Source organism: Cervus canadensis, chromosome 33 (genome assembly GCF_019320065.1).
Source record: "Cervus canadensis isolate Bull #8, Minnesota chromosome 33, ASM1932006v1, whole genome shotgun sequence".
In the NCBI taxonomy this organism is placed as follows: Eukaryota; Metazoa; Chordata; class Mammalia; order Artiodactyla; family Cervidae; genus Cervus; species Cervus canadensis.
The window spans coordinates 22,825,217-22,839,271 of NC_057418.1; positions in this window are offsets into that span (position 1 = coordinate 22,825,217).

Here is a 14,055-nt window from a genome sequence, read left to right on the forward strand (position 1 = left end):
TACCTATAGAACGGGTAAACAAAAGGTCCTATTGTATATAGCACATGGAATTATATTCAGTATCTTAGGGAAGACCATAATGGAGAACAATATAAAAAAGAATGTATAGATGTGTGTAATTGAGTCAGTTTGCTATATAGCAGAAATTAATCCAACATTGTAAATCAACTATACTTCAATAAAAATTCCTGTTTTAAAAAAAAAGATGCCTCAGCTTCAATTTGCTCATTCGAAGTCAATAGCCATCACGGAAGCTGAGATGTGGACAGAAAGCCATCAGTCTCTGAGGCCAGGAGCCTGCTTTGCCGATGCTCACAATTGTCAGCACTTCCCCACTGGCCTGTGGCATTGTTCTAACAACCTGGTCACCGCCAGAAAGGTCACTGACCCTCAACAAGCCGAGACCCTGGGTCTGCTTCCCAGCGTCACTGGGGATCACTCCAGGCTGCTCACTGACCCGGCTCAGAGACTAGGGTCAGCGAGATCAGCCAGCTGGGGGAGGGCAGGGGACAGTCATCCAACCAGCATCTGGAACCTTTAGTGCAGAATTCTGCCTCAGAGGTGAAAAATCAGAAGCCTGAGGTGGGAGCAGCGGTGGAGGGTCTCTGAGTACTTAGGTAACAGCAGCTGGGCAGACGTGCTCAGAGGTAGGACCCATCGCAGAGAGTCAGCTGGAGCTGGCGCTGAAGGTGAACCACGGGTGCTCATGCAGGTCCATCCAGGAGGCCTGTGGTAGTTGCACCAGCTGTGCTGGTAGCCTGCCAGCAGCTGTCCTGGCCTTGTCCCCTGCTGGCCCAATGCCAGCAGCCTCCTGTGTTTACCTCAAGCTCGTCTGAAGCCCTCTTCTGTTCACTTTTACCCCTCTGTCCTTCCCATGAGAAGTAGAAACAGTGTGTGTGGCATCTGTAAAAATCCAAGGAGAGCCAGATTACATCCCCAGACTACAACTTTCCCATCTGCAAAATGGGTAGGATGTTGTGTGTCTGCTCATGTCTCGAATAAACACTTATGAACAATCACCTGGTAAACTCTTGTGGTTATGATATCCTTGTTAGCTTTCTTCATCCTCCAATTTACTCATTCATCACCTTCCTCCTCTTTACTTTCCTGACCCTTTGTAAATCAATTCTAACATCATCAAATCATATCTGTAAAAGTGCAATTAAACCAATTATAAAGGTACCAAATCCATCAAATGGGAGAGCTTTGTGCTCATGAACACACCATGGTATGGCACTTGAGTCGTGTCTGACTCTCTGCGACCTCATGGATTATAGCCTGCCAGGCTCCTCTGTCCATGGGATTCTCCACGCAAGAATGCTGGAATGGGTTGCCATGCCCTCCTCCAGGGGATCTTCCCAACCCAGGGATCAAACCTGTGTCTCTTACATCTCCTGCATTGGCAGGTGAGTTCTTCATCACTAGTGCCACCTAGGGAAGCCTGCTTATGAACATAGTGGAACTTTATTTTTGTTCAAAATTTCAAGATATTACAGATATTTTGCTTTAGAATATAAAAATGTGAGTTACTTACACTTGATTGAAATGAAGTGGCACTGGTTTTATTTCAGATCATCTTGGTGGGTTCAGGAAATAGAGGGTGTTCATTTGGTGGACCTGAGACCCACAGTGACATTCACAGCAGCAGAGTCTCAAGTGGCCTTCGTGCTGGCGGGAATGGATCTAGACCAGCTTCACACCTCCTGCCCTGAAACTTCTCTCTCTCTTGCCAACACGCAGCATGAAAATGTTGCCACCGTTTGGATGAGGCAAGAGCTCCAGGCTAGAATGAGGAACTGTGTTAACCCACTGGCATGACTGAGTTCTAGCTCCTGTCCAAATGAGAACACCTTTCCAGGGAAAGTGAAAGCCGCTCAGTCGTGTCCAACTCTTTTCAACCCCATGGACTATACAGTCTATGGAATTCTCCAGGCCAGAATACTGGAGTGGGTAGCCTTTCCCTTCTCCAGGTGATCTTCCCAACCCAGGCATCGAAAACAGGCCTCCCGCATTGCAGGCGGATTCTTTACCAGCTGAGCCACAAGGGAAGCCCACACCTTTCCAGAGAACAACCCAAATGATAAACAACTGTTTGTGCACGTGATACAGAAGAGGGCGTTGTTTTAAAATGTTTGTGAAGATAATAAGGGAGGTAATTAGACACAGTTTTTGTTCTCAAAGAGTTGCTCAAGTTTTAAGCGTGTGTAGATAGATGCTATAATCAGGCTTTGTCTGGTGTGGACATCCTTAGATGGGGACCCAGTAGCAGGATTTACCTGACCAGTCGAGCAGACTACAGAAGGGCCTGGACACTCAAGACTGGTGAGATTTTGGCCTTAGCTCACAGAGGAAAAAGCACCACCAAGTCAGGGGGCATGTCACCTTGTCAATGGCTGAATTTGGTTTGAACAAACTAGATTAGAGGAAGGAGGAGATTTGATAGCATATTTATGGTGTCCTACTCTCGTAAAAACAGCCACCATTTTTTTGAATACTGACTCTGTGCCAAGCGCTCCTCTAAGCACTTTGCATGTAATCCTTTTTAGCAACTCTGCTTACTGTTCCCATTGTACAGATGGAGAAACCGAAGCCAGAGTTGTTAAATCATCCACCGCAGGACCCCCAGGCAGTAGGTGACAGAACCAGGCTTTGAACCTAGGCACTTGGGCTACAGGGCGCATTCTCTCTGTCCAATGCCTGCCTACCCTGTACAAGAGGGTTTACCTGAGGCCAGTGGGAGCTTTCCCTCTCCCCAGGACACGGAAATAGCCGAGATCCATCCGTCCCATTCCTGCCTTCACCTGCCAGATCCCTGGGGCACAGCAGAGCTCCAACTCTTTGCTCTTGCTTTCTTCTGGAGGCTAAATATGTTTTCCAGAGTGCCAAACACAAGGAGCTGGTCAGGGGAGGCTTGCCTTCTCCATCTCGCCTCCATCCTAAGCTAGGGGCCAGTCCTTCAAGCCACAGGTAGGGAAGGACCCACAGGACCCAGCATCCCTGTGGCCAGAGCCAGTTTCCTTCAGCCTTTCTAGAGAGGAAAGTGGGGCGAGGACCCAACCGCTGTTGCTCGTTACACATGGACACCTGCGCACGTCGGGGAGCAGAGCATTTGTTGTGCTTAACCCTCTTCCCAGAGATCATACAGGTAGGTTACTGATTTCTACCTCCATGGTTGAATTGTTCATCTCCGTGTTAACTTCCATCGCCTTTTCCCTCTCCAGTGGAAAGGCGGACTCCCCTCTGGGGTTCTACCCTGGCCCATAGGTTCTGTGCAGAATGATTCTCCCTCCCAGTTTTGAGACATAGAGTTTGCAAAGAAGTCAGGCTCTCATGTTCCCAGAGCAGCTCAGTGTATGGAGACAGTCAGTGTGGAAGCTGGATAATTACCAACCTTGTCAGGTAAAGACAATGGGCTTCAGGCTTCCACACCGACTGTCTCCATGATGCTGAGCAGCTCTGAGAACACAAGAGCCTGACTTCTTTGCAAACTTTCAAACGCTGGTGCTGGAGAAGACTCTTGAGAGTCCTTTGGACAACAAGGAAAAGACACTGAAGTTAGGAATGATTGAGTACAAGAGGAAAAAGGGGTGACAGAGGATGAGATGGTCAGATGGCATCATCGACTCAATGGACATGAGTTTGAACAAACTCTGGGGGATAGTGAAGGATTGGGAAGCCTGGCGTGCTGCACACCACGGGTCACAAAGAGTTGGACACAACTGAGCAACTGAACAACAACTAAACTATGAGTTCCAGGAGCATAGGGACAAAATCCTTGACCATTTTAATGTCTCCAGATTCTAGAATAAGGCCTGGCATGTGGGAAGGAAGGAGAGAAGACTTGTGTAACATACACCAGTTGCCTTTGAGGGCTCACACCTCAGGGAGGATGCTAAATGTGTGTTTCTAATTAGACTTAGGGAGCCTTCAGATGATGGCAGGGGTCGGGGGAGGAAGAGATGGCATCTGGTTGCGTGGATTCAGAAAGACTAGATTAAGGCCCTGGCCTTGGAGTTGGGCCATGGAGGAGCAATAGGAGGCAGCAGAATCGGCGTGAACAAGGCAGGCTCCTGGAAAGCACGGGAATATTCAGGAAGCAAGGTGGTTTCCTTTGGCTGGAGCATGAGGTACATGGAACAGAGCGGTAGGAGCCAGAGTGAGGGTGGGGGTTGGCCAGGCTGGGGAGGCCTGGGCGCCGGGGAAGCAGGAAGGCCAAGGTGAAGGGGGCTGGCTGCCTTCCATGTTGTCCCGCCTCTATTTCTCATCTGCTTCCGAGAATCAATTGTTCAGCGTTAAGTGGATGGAGGGACTTTCCTAGCCTCCTATCTGTGTTCGTAACTAGACTTGGTGGAGCCTGCAACAATGGCTTTCTATTTAGAACCAGAAGTCAGGCTTTGTGATGGCCTTCTCCAAAGGGGCAGGAGAGAACAAACTGTGCTCTGCTTGTGGAATGACTGCAGGGAGGATGCAACGTTTCTATCAAACGCTGATAGGCTGCGTTCTTTTATTAATCACATAATCCGTTGGTCTAAAAGCACATCCTCAACGCCCCAAACCTGAGTTATTCAACTGGACTCCTAAGTGGAAAATGCTGAAGTGTAAGCCTGCAGAGGGTTCTAGGAATAAGGCACAGGAATAAATAATATTCTCCCTGTGCTTCTGTCCATTTCTTCAGTCCTACTCTTTGAGACCCCATGGACTATAGTCCACCAGGCTCCGCTCTGCATGGGATTCTCCAGGCAAGAATACTGGAGTGGGTTGCCATGCCCTCCTCCAAGGGATCTTCCCAACCCAGGGATTGAACCTGTGCCTCTAAAGTCTCCTGCATTGGCAGGGGGTTTCTTTACCACTCTCACCACCTGGGAAGCCCATGTAAAATATTAAAATGTTAGAACAAATTAGACTAATGTCTCCTTTAGCTGGCCGTTGCTCCAGTCTTGTCTATCACCGTCCCCATCCCCTCTCCTGAGTCAGCCATTATTATCATTCTGTTGAATATATCTTCAGAACTTTTTCGTATGTGTTTACATATTTAGAAAATGTATACTTGTGTTTTGTGTCCACCTACCTAGATGCATGACTCGTGCGGCTTTGAAATTAGTTCTCTGAAAGCCCGAAGGTAGCAAGTAACCAGAACTCTGAGTACGTGCTGCAGCCGAAATAGGAAGCTCTTCATATTCTCTAAATAAAGTGCTTGTCCACTTGACTTTGGATTTTCCTTCCATGTTCAGGAAGATGTGAAAGAACAGTTGATACTGCAATTCCCTGCTTGGATTCCTTACCTGCTTCTGAAAATCTCTGCTAGATTCCCCACCCCCACACAATCCTTAGCACCTGTGACAGGGGTAAGCAGAGTGAGAAAGCCAAGGATGAACAGGGCTGTCACCCATTGTGCCCAAACAGAGGTGGAGAACCCTTCCCCAACAACTGCCAGAGAGATACTGGCTGCCAGGGTCTCTGGACACTTTTACTTACCATTTATTTCAATAAGGAAACTCTGTCTCAGCCCAAGGATGTGAGAGCTGTCTCTGTGGTTTTCTTCCACCCCCAGTTTAATAGTGAGATTGTACAAGTTCTCTTGCTTTTTTAAAAAAACTCAGAATCCCCTTCTTACGCCAGGAAACACAGGATTTAAAAGCCTTGCAGATGGAGGCTTTTGTCGAGAAAGATAAGCAGGTTAGTTGGATAACTCATAGACTGGCAACATTTCGGTGAATTACTTATAAATTTAACAGTAAAGAAGATTTCTTTACCTGGAAGATAAAGCTCACTGCTGGAGCACTTTTGAGTTCTCTTGCACTTCCTGTGACCCTTAAGAGTGTTAGTACTCATAACATAAAGCATGGAAAGTCAGAATGCATTTTCACGTCACCTTTGCCAAGGATTGGCTCTCCCTCTGGCTGAATTAACCACTGATTCTTAGTCTGCTCTCCTAAAGTCACAAGCTAATTTATCCTGTGATCATTTCATTAGAGGGCAACCTAAGGGCATATCATCCTCCTTCCTTTATTTCCACGTTAACGCACAGGGTCCATGTTGGTTATTGTCAAATATGACAGCAGTTTCTCCTGCTCTCATTGAAAAGGCAAATGACAAATTGCTCTGGGGTCAGGTTTTATGAAGATGATAAAATCCTCTACTGGGTTTCAGGTGCTTCTTTACCAGCAATCATGAGGCCATCTTGAAGTCAGTGCATGGACATTATCATAGCTCAGTGATGTCGAGCCTAATGTTTTGCTTGTACATCTCTTGTTTAGGATCTCCATTGAAATTTGGCATCTCCATTGAAATTTGCTAACAAAGGTCCGTATGATCAAAGCTATGGTTTTCCAGTAGTCATGAATGGATGTCAGAGTTGGACCATAAAGAAAGCTGAGCGCCGAAGAATTGATACTTTTGAACTGTGGTGTTGAAGACTCTCGAGAGTCCCTTGGACTGCAAGGAGATCAAACCAGTCAATCTTAAAGGAAATCAGTCCTGAATTTTCATTGGAAGGACTGATGCTGAAGGTGAAACTCCAATACTTTGGCCACCTGATGCAAACTGACTCATTGGAAAAGCTCCTGATGCTGAGAAAGATTGAAGGCAGGAGGAGAAGGGGACAACAGAGGATGAGATGGTTGGATGGCATCACTGACTTGATGGACATGAGTTTGAGCAAGATCCAGGGGTTGGTGATGGACAGAGAAGCCTGGGGTGCTGCAGTCCTTGAAGTCACAAATAGTCAGGCAAAACTGAGTGACTGAACTGAACTGATTGAAATTTGGAGGTCTTTAGATGCTGAGATTTCCTGTACAAAGGGAAACTGACTTTACCTTGCTACCTTCTTCAAAGATTCCATTTCTGATTTGACCCTATAGCCCTCAAGAGCAAATTTATCCACCACCTCTCTTGTGCTATGAAGTGATGCTTCTCTGCTTAGCACCAAGCATGGTTCCTCATCAAAACCTGGATGATGCCTGATGACAGTATTCCAGTGGTCTGACAAAGTCAGCCTCGGCTTTGGGTACCAGACAGTCCTTTGAGCCCCTGGAGCTTCTCTCTGGCAAGTGAGTTTTGAGACAAACTGCAGACTCTGGAATCTGAGGTCCTATCCAATATGACAGCATCAGAAACCATATTTTAAAAGAGAGAGGAGTGTGCTATTCTAAAATAACATTTTCCATGTTGCCAGCCTTGTAAATGACAGTGTGTCCATTACATTCAGCAGTAACTTTTGCTTAATTTTTAAAGCTTCATATTAAAATGTTCAAGATTTATACTCAAATAGTTAATATCTAGGGGGATATAATCCCAAAGAGTGAAGGGAACAGGCTTAGTGTTCCCTTTATCATAACTCAAGGTGACAACACACCCAAGGGGTGCCTCGTGAACATCTCAGAGACTTGAAATGGTAGAACTCTACTAATTCTGACATCACGCTCAGAAGACCGAGGAGGGGCAGTGTTGTGGTGGTCCTGGAAATCGGCCTGGGATTCTCCAGCTCCTTCTGGGCAGAACACCCCTCTCATCCCCCTTGCTAGCCCCCCACCCACCCCACCTCCTGCCCAGGAGAATGAGTGCCCTGTTTCCAGCAGCTTCCTCTAAGTGGTTGCCTGACAACCCCTTCTGTGGCCTCTACAGCCAGAAAAGACAGGCCCCAGGTCACACCTCATCAGGAGCTGGGTCTCAACCAAGCCCAGCCAAAGGGTCTCCGGATAACGTCACTTGTCTGTCTGGTGTGGTTTCCTCTTCTGAAGAAAAGGCCTTTCAGTCTTTTTAGCCTGCCTCTAAACCACAATTTCCTCTCTATCAGAAGACTATGACATGCCCTACATGTTATGTTATACACGTCGCCTAAGTCACATCATCACAGCATCAGTGTCAAGCAGGACTGCTGTCAGCCGTGGCCCCAGGAAAATTCCTAACCTCTCTGGTGCTCCATTTCTTTATCAGCAAGAAGGTGATGGTGATAATGATGATGATGATGGCGTGATGTGTTTCTTAAGGGCTCTTTGTTGAGCTTCCCTGGTGCTCAGATGGTAAAGAATCTGCCTGCGATGCAGGAGACCTGGGTTTGATCCCTGGGTTAGGAAGATCCCCTGGAGAAGGAAATGGCAACCCACTCCAGTATTCTTGCTTGGGAAATCCCATAGACTGTGGAGCCTGGTGGGCCACAGTCCATGGAGATGCAAAGAGTTGGACATGACAGAGCAACTGAGCACAATAGAGAGCTAATATATCTCTTGGTGTTCTCCACATATTGTTGTATTAAATGAAATAAAACAAGCACTTAGCAATACCTAGCAATAGAGAAACTCTCAGTAGATAGTAACAGCTGTTAAATTTTCTTTTCCAACTCCTATGTTCTTTCACGTAATACATAAGGTATATTTTTGCGCTTTTTTTCAAATTATTTTTAAAAAAGACAACAGGACGATAGACCATTTATTCATCATCCAATATTAAATAGACCTCAGTTAAACAGATTAATTGTAGGTGTTTTATGAATGGAGAAAGCAGCAAACTAAGAGAAAATTGGAAAAGACCCTGATGCTGGGAAAAATTGAAGGCAGGAGGAGAAGGGGATGACAGAGGATGAGATGGTTGGATGGCATTACCAACTCAATGGACATGAGTCTGAGCAAACTCCTGGAAATGGTGAAGGACAGGGAAGCCTGGCAGGCTGCAGTCTGTGGAGTCACGAAGAGTAGGACAAGACTGAGGAACTGAACAACAAGAGAAAATATCCTGTCAGAGATGCAGGATATATTTTAAAGTAACTTCTATCATGAGGCCTGAGTATCAGTTCAGGCTCTTCGCAGCATAGTCATCCTCAGTATCATACAATCAGAATTAATATTCAGAAGGGTAACTCTGCCCTGGGCTTCCCAGATGGCTCAGTGGTAAAGAATCCACTTGCCAGTGCAAGAGTCACAGAAGATGCCGGTTGGATCCCTGGGTAGGGAAGACACCCTGGAGGAGGAAATGGCAACCCACTCCAGTTTTCTTGCCTGGAGAATCCCAGGGACAGAGGAGCCCATGGGCTACAGTCCATGGGGTCACAAAAAGACGGACATGACTGAGCGGCTGAGCATGCACACATGCAACCCTGCACTATAAGACGTTTATCAGTGAGAAAAAGATCCAATTATTTGCAGATGGTATTTTAAGGCATCAGTATCTGCAGATATCCTACCTTATGTATTGCAAAGAAAAGGAGTTCTAATGACCCCAAATTCAATAAGCCATAACACCCCATTTCCCAAGGTTTTATTTAATCCAGACTTTACTGAACTGAGTGCATGAAGGACATCTGCAGGTTGGAAGATTTCTGGTTGAAGAAGTGCACACCAAGACTGTGTCATTAGTGATTATCTCTGGCTTAAGCCTTGGAGTAGGGCAGAAAGTGCATAATCACTAGACAAGTTTCCACTTAAAGCTTTTTCATGCTACCATATGAACCCTGCAAATACTCCCATGAGTATGAAGAAATTACTAATTAATATGCAGAAATTACTAATTCTATTGCTGGGGAAATGAAGGATGGTAAGCTGTTGAAAGTCCACTTGAAATTCATAATAGGAGCTCCTCTTCTCCAGCTAATTAATACCAGTATTCAGGCCTGTAGATCCTCGCATCACCTACCACATTGCCTCTGAAGATTTGTGGAAACTTGCAGCTCTGACTGCCCCTTAATCTCAATTTTACTGATTTAGGAGAGACTGGCCATTTGGGGAGGGTCGAGCTCTGTCTCCTGGTTGGAAGCACAGTAGCCCATTCACTGTGCGGATCTTTGAGTGACTCATAAGGCAGCTGCCTAGATTTATGGCCAGTTGATTGATTTAAGGGCTGTTGGCTCTTTTGTTGAAATTCGTATTAATAAAAAAGAGGGCTCTATAAATACTTACTGTTGCATGGAGGGAATGCATGAAGCATCAGGAGCAAGGATTATGATGTCTTTACAACTCAAGAAGTAGGGTAGAACCATGCTTCCTTTCATCAGGTTTTGCAGTCTTAAAAGCAAGGAGGCTCTGAGGGAATTTACCATAAAATTGGCAGGACAAACTAAACTCTAGCAATTATATATAAACTCCTGTTTTCCTCTTACCACCAAGAAGTTACTTTTACTGCCAAGACATAATGTGTTTTTGGTTTTTTTTTTAAGATCAGACATAAACACTCAAAGGTTGAAATCTGGCAAGTTAGTCTCTTGTCCAAGTTCTTAATTTATGCCAACATGTAGCATATACATCAGTTTTCAGCTACTTAAGAGAAAACAAATGTTGGTTATGTAATATAATAGCATAAAACTCATCCAAACTTATAAAGTAGAGGACCTATTCCTCCCCTCCCCCAGGTGATCCACTGTTCCCCAGGCATACCCTGGAAGCCTAAGGACCTTCTTCCCAGCGGCTACCCCTTCCTTCCTACCCCTTGTACTGCTGCAAACTTCCCCTCTGCCTGGAACACTGTCTCTGCCCTGTCCTTTCTCCTTTGGCATATTAACTCCTACTCATTCTGATCTCAAAGGGCAATTTTAGGGACACCACCCCTGAACTTCTAGAGTAGGTTTTGGAAGGCTCTATATCCATCCTCAGATCCTTTACTTTCCACAGCAGGCAATTGATCCTGATTTGGGTATTAAGTCATTGCCATGGATTCTCCCCATTATATGGCCATGAGAACTGGAACGGCATCTCTTTTGCTCCTCTTTGCCCAGAGTGGTCCTGACACATACATGGGGCTCAGCAAATATCAGAAGAATTACTGAATGCACTTATGCATTTACCTATGAATGAAGTAATGTAGCTACTTTTCAGGCAGGCCGACCATTCCATTAGGTCCCTCCAATAGGTCAGCGAGTGAGGGGACTTTGATATTTCTAGACTACATCTTCCTACCTGCAGTCTTCTCATGCCAAGCCCAAGAAGTGAGTGTAGGGCCTTTCCAATTAAACAAAAAAAAAGTTACATTCCCACCTCTTAAAAAATAAATCTTTCACAGTCCTCACTGGAAAGTACCCTGTACCCCCAAAGCATTTCCTCCTTTTCATGGGCTGGTGTGGATGGTATTTCTCATCTCCTCACAATGACAGCGTTACTGACAGATCCTCTGAGAAAGAACCATGCTCCCCTCCCCCAGGCGCCCCACTGTGCCCCAGGCACACCCCCGGAAGCTGCCGTCTAGACCAGGAGTCTTATTTGACTGGTGCTATCTCTTCGCGTGGCAGAAATCAGTTATAAAAACTACCCCACACATTTAGTCATTCACACATAAATTGGAATTTTTATTTTATTTTCTTGACACAAGCTGTTTGGGAAACTGATTAAAAGGCTGCACTAGACTGCTCCGTTCCAGTTCTGAAAAAGTCTTTCAGTCTGCGATTCACTAGTTTTGCAATTCAGATGTAGCAGCCATAGATTCACAGCATCATCTCATTCATTGACCAGGGCTTTCTGATTCCAGAAATTTCTATGGGGATGTGGAGAATGCCTTCTTCTATGAAGAGGGGCATGAGTAATGCACTAAAGTTACTCCTGATCTAGTGTAAGCTACTTAACCCCCACGTATCTACCAAATAGTTAGCCATCTAGTAAAAAATAATTTAGTAGAGAGGTTCTGATCTTAAAGAACCCATCAGAGAATCATTTTATTAGATGAATAACTACCTTCAATTATATCAGTTTTGTTTGTCAAGGTTTTTTTTTTTTTTTAATACATGCATGCAAACCTGACCATTATGAAATCAACTGTCTCACCTGTCTTATCCTATCATTGTCAATAATCACAGGTTGAGTGCACACCCAAGAAAGTAACTTGGTCCTTGTTGCACTTCAGGAGGAAGCAGGTGTAGGCAATGTGTGGTTTGTACATTCTGAGTGGGGAACTTATCCCTGGGGTGTTTAGGAAAATCCAGGACAAGATGTGGAACTAAGACTTCTCCCTGGAGGAAGGTCATGTCTCCTCAAAGAACACAAGAAAGCACATCCCAGCCACAAACACAGGATCTTATACGACATCATATAATATAGATATACTACTTACTGGTAGATTTGGTTAACTGAAATTAACCAAATTGTGGTGGCATAATAAGAAGAAGACAAGGATGTCAAACAGGGGCTAGATTAATAGGTCTAAAATATTGGACTAAGAAATTTGAACTTGAGTCAAAACTAGGGAGGTACTGGAGTTTGGTCAAGGGGTGGCCGATGTGAGCATGACTATGTAAACAAACTGCAAATAGTATGCAGACATCCCAGTAAAGTGTTTGAACCTTTCTTACTAAGAAATTTGTAAAGCAAATAAGACTGACATTGTCAGGCTTCATATCCATCATCTTCTTTTCAGGCAAATATCTTTGTCCCAAGACTGTCAAGCTCTTCTTTTTTCATTTTCCTGATTTAGGATAATTTGGTGATCTTGGTAGATACCTAACTGGGCCATGTTCCATGATAAAATGCACAATAGACTTTTATTTCCTTGCATGGGAGGTAAAGCCAAATATAATTCAGAGATCAATTCCCAGTCAAGTTTGCAGCTTCTCCAAGTTAAATGTGTAAGCAGAGTCACTTCCTCAACTATGAGCCTAAACTCCTTTTTTCCCCACTTTACCCCTGTGCAAGCCTGGACAACGCTGACATTTAATGAGGCGTGTTCTCCTCCAGAGTGAGCTCTTCAAAACCATTTCTCCCAGCTTTGAGTGACAGCTCAGGAGCAGCTTCCATTCTGGACAGAAAGGCAGCATTTGGAAGGGGGCGGGGCTTAGACGCCTCTTGACTTGGAAAGAGTGGTGACCAGGGGCTGGTGGGGCAGGGGAATGGTTAGTGCAGAGAAACAAGGGTTGCAACCCGTCGGGAAAGTCTCCCCACTATTCAGAAGACTCTAGTCTTTGACTGCTGTCTGGGTCAACACTCAAAGTCCTTCCCAGTCACACAGATTGGCTTTGCTTTTCACCCTTTGGGGGCCCCTTTCTGTGTTGTTAGCTATGCAAACAGTGACCCTCTGAGAGCAGGCTTGCCAGCCTGCTCTGTGCAGAGTGCATGGAAGCCTGAACTTGTGGACTTGTCCCCATCAGGGAAGCACGTGATGAGGACTTGAACTAAAACCAGAGGAAGACGACTGGAAAGAAGAAATAGATGATGATATATGATATATATATATATATATATATTTAAATTAAAATAAGCTTTATTTTATTTTAATTTAAATTAAAATAAGCTTTATTTTAATTTTTATTTATATTGGAGTATAGTTGACTTACAATGTTGTGTTACTTTCAAGTGTAATGATACATGGTATTTTTAATTATAAGATTACAGGAGGAGATGTTCATGAATTGAATTAGTCCACATCAAGGTTGTCTTCTATTTTTTTTTTTTTTAACTTGCTGAATAGCTTTTAAAGACCCCTTCTGTTCCTGAAAGGTGAAAGGATACATTTCCTAAAAGAAATAGGAGCTCAAAACATCTTGCTAGGAATGTGGGAGTCAACTCTCAGGAAACTATTTGGTTGCTGGAAAGTGATCATGAAATTGAGTTCTTCATAAAAAAAGTCCTTCTGTAATTACAGAAAAACTTACTTTGAAGCCAGTATCCTAAATGTGCCTGGAGTTAATTGCATTACAAAGGACTCCAGTCTACACAGGCAGCCAAGTCCATGTATGGTGAATGAGTTGAGGGAAATTATAAAAATGAAGAAACTAATTTTTAAAAGAATGATTTTTCAGGTAACAAATTCAGACAAAGCATGATGCTTCTTTGGCTTCTGGTTTAATTTGTTTCATCACATAATTCTGAAGAAAAGTGCAACATCTAGGAATTCATAGGCAATATGTTGACACTACTTCATCAGGTTTTGCTGAATCAAGCTGGAAAGAAAATGCTAATGGGAATAAGGATTTTGATAATGTAAATAAAGTTGACTTTTTGAGGAAAAGGAGACTCAGAAATGAAAAAGAAGAAAGAAAAATGAAGTCTAGAAGGACAGATCAGTACAAAGAGTAAGAAATAGACATGCAAGTGTAATTTTGGTGAGAAGGTAGATTTAATTTCTGTTCTGAACAGAGTAATTCAG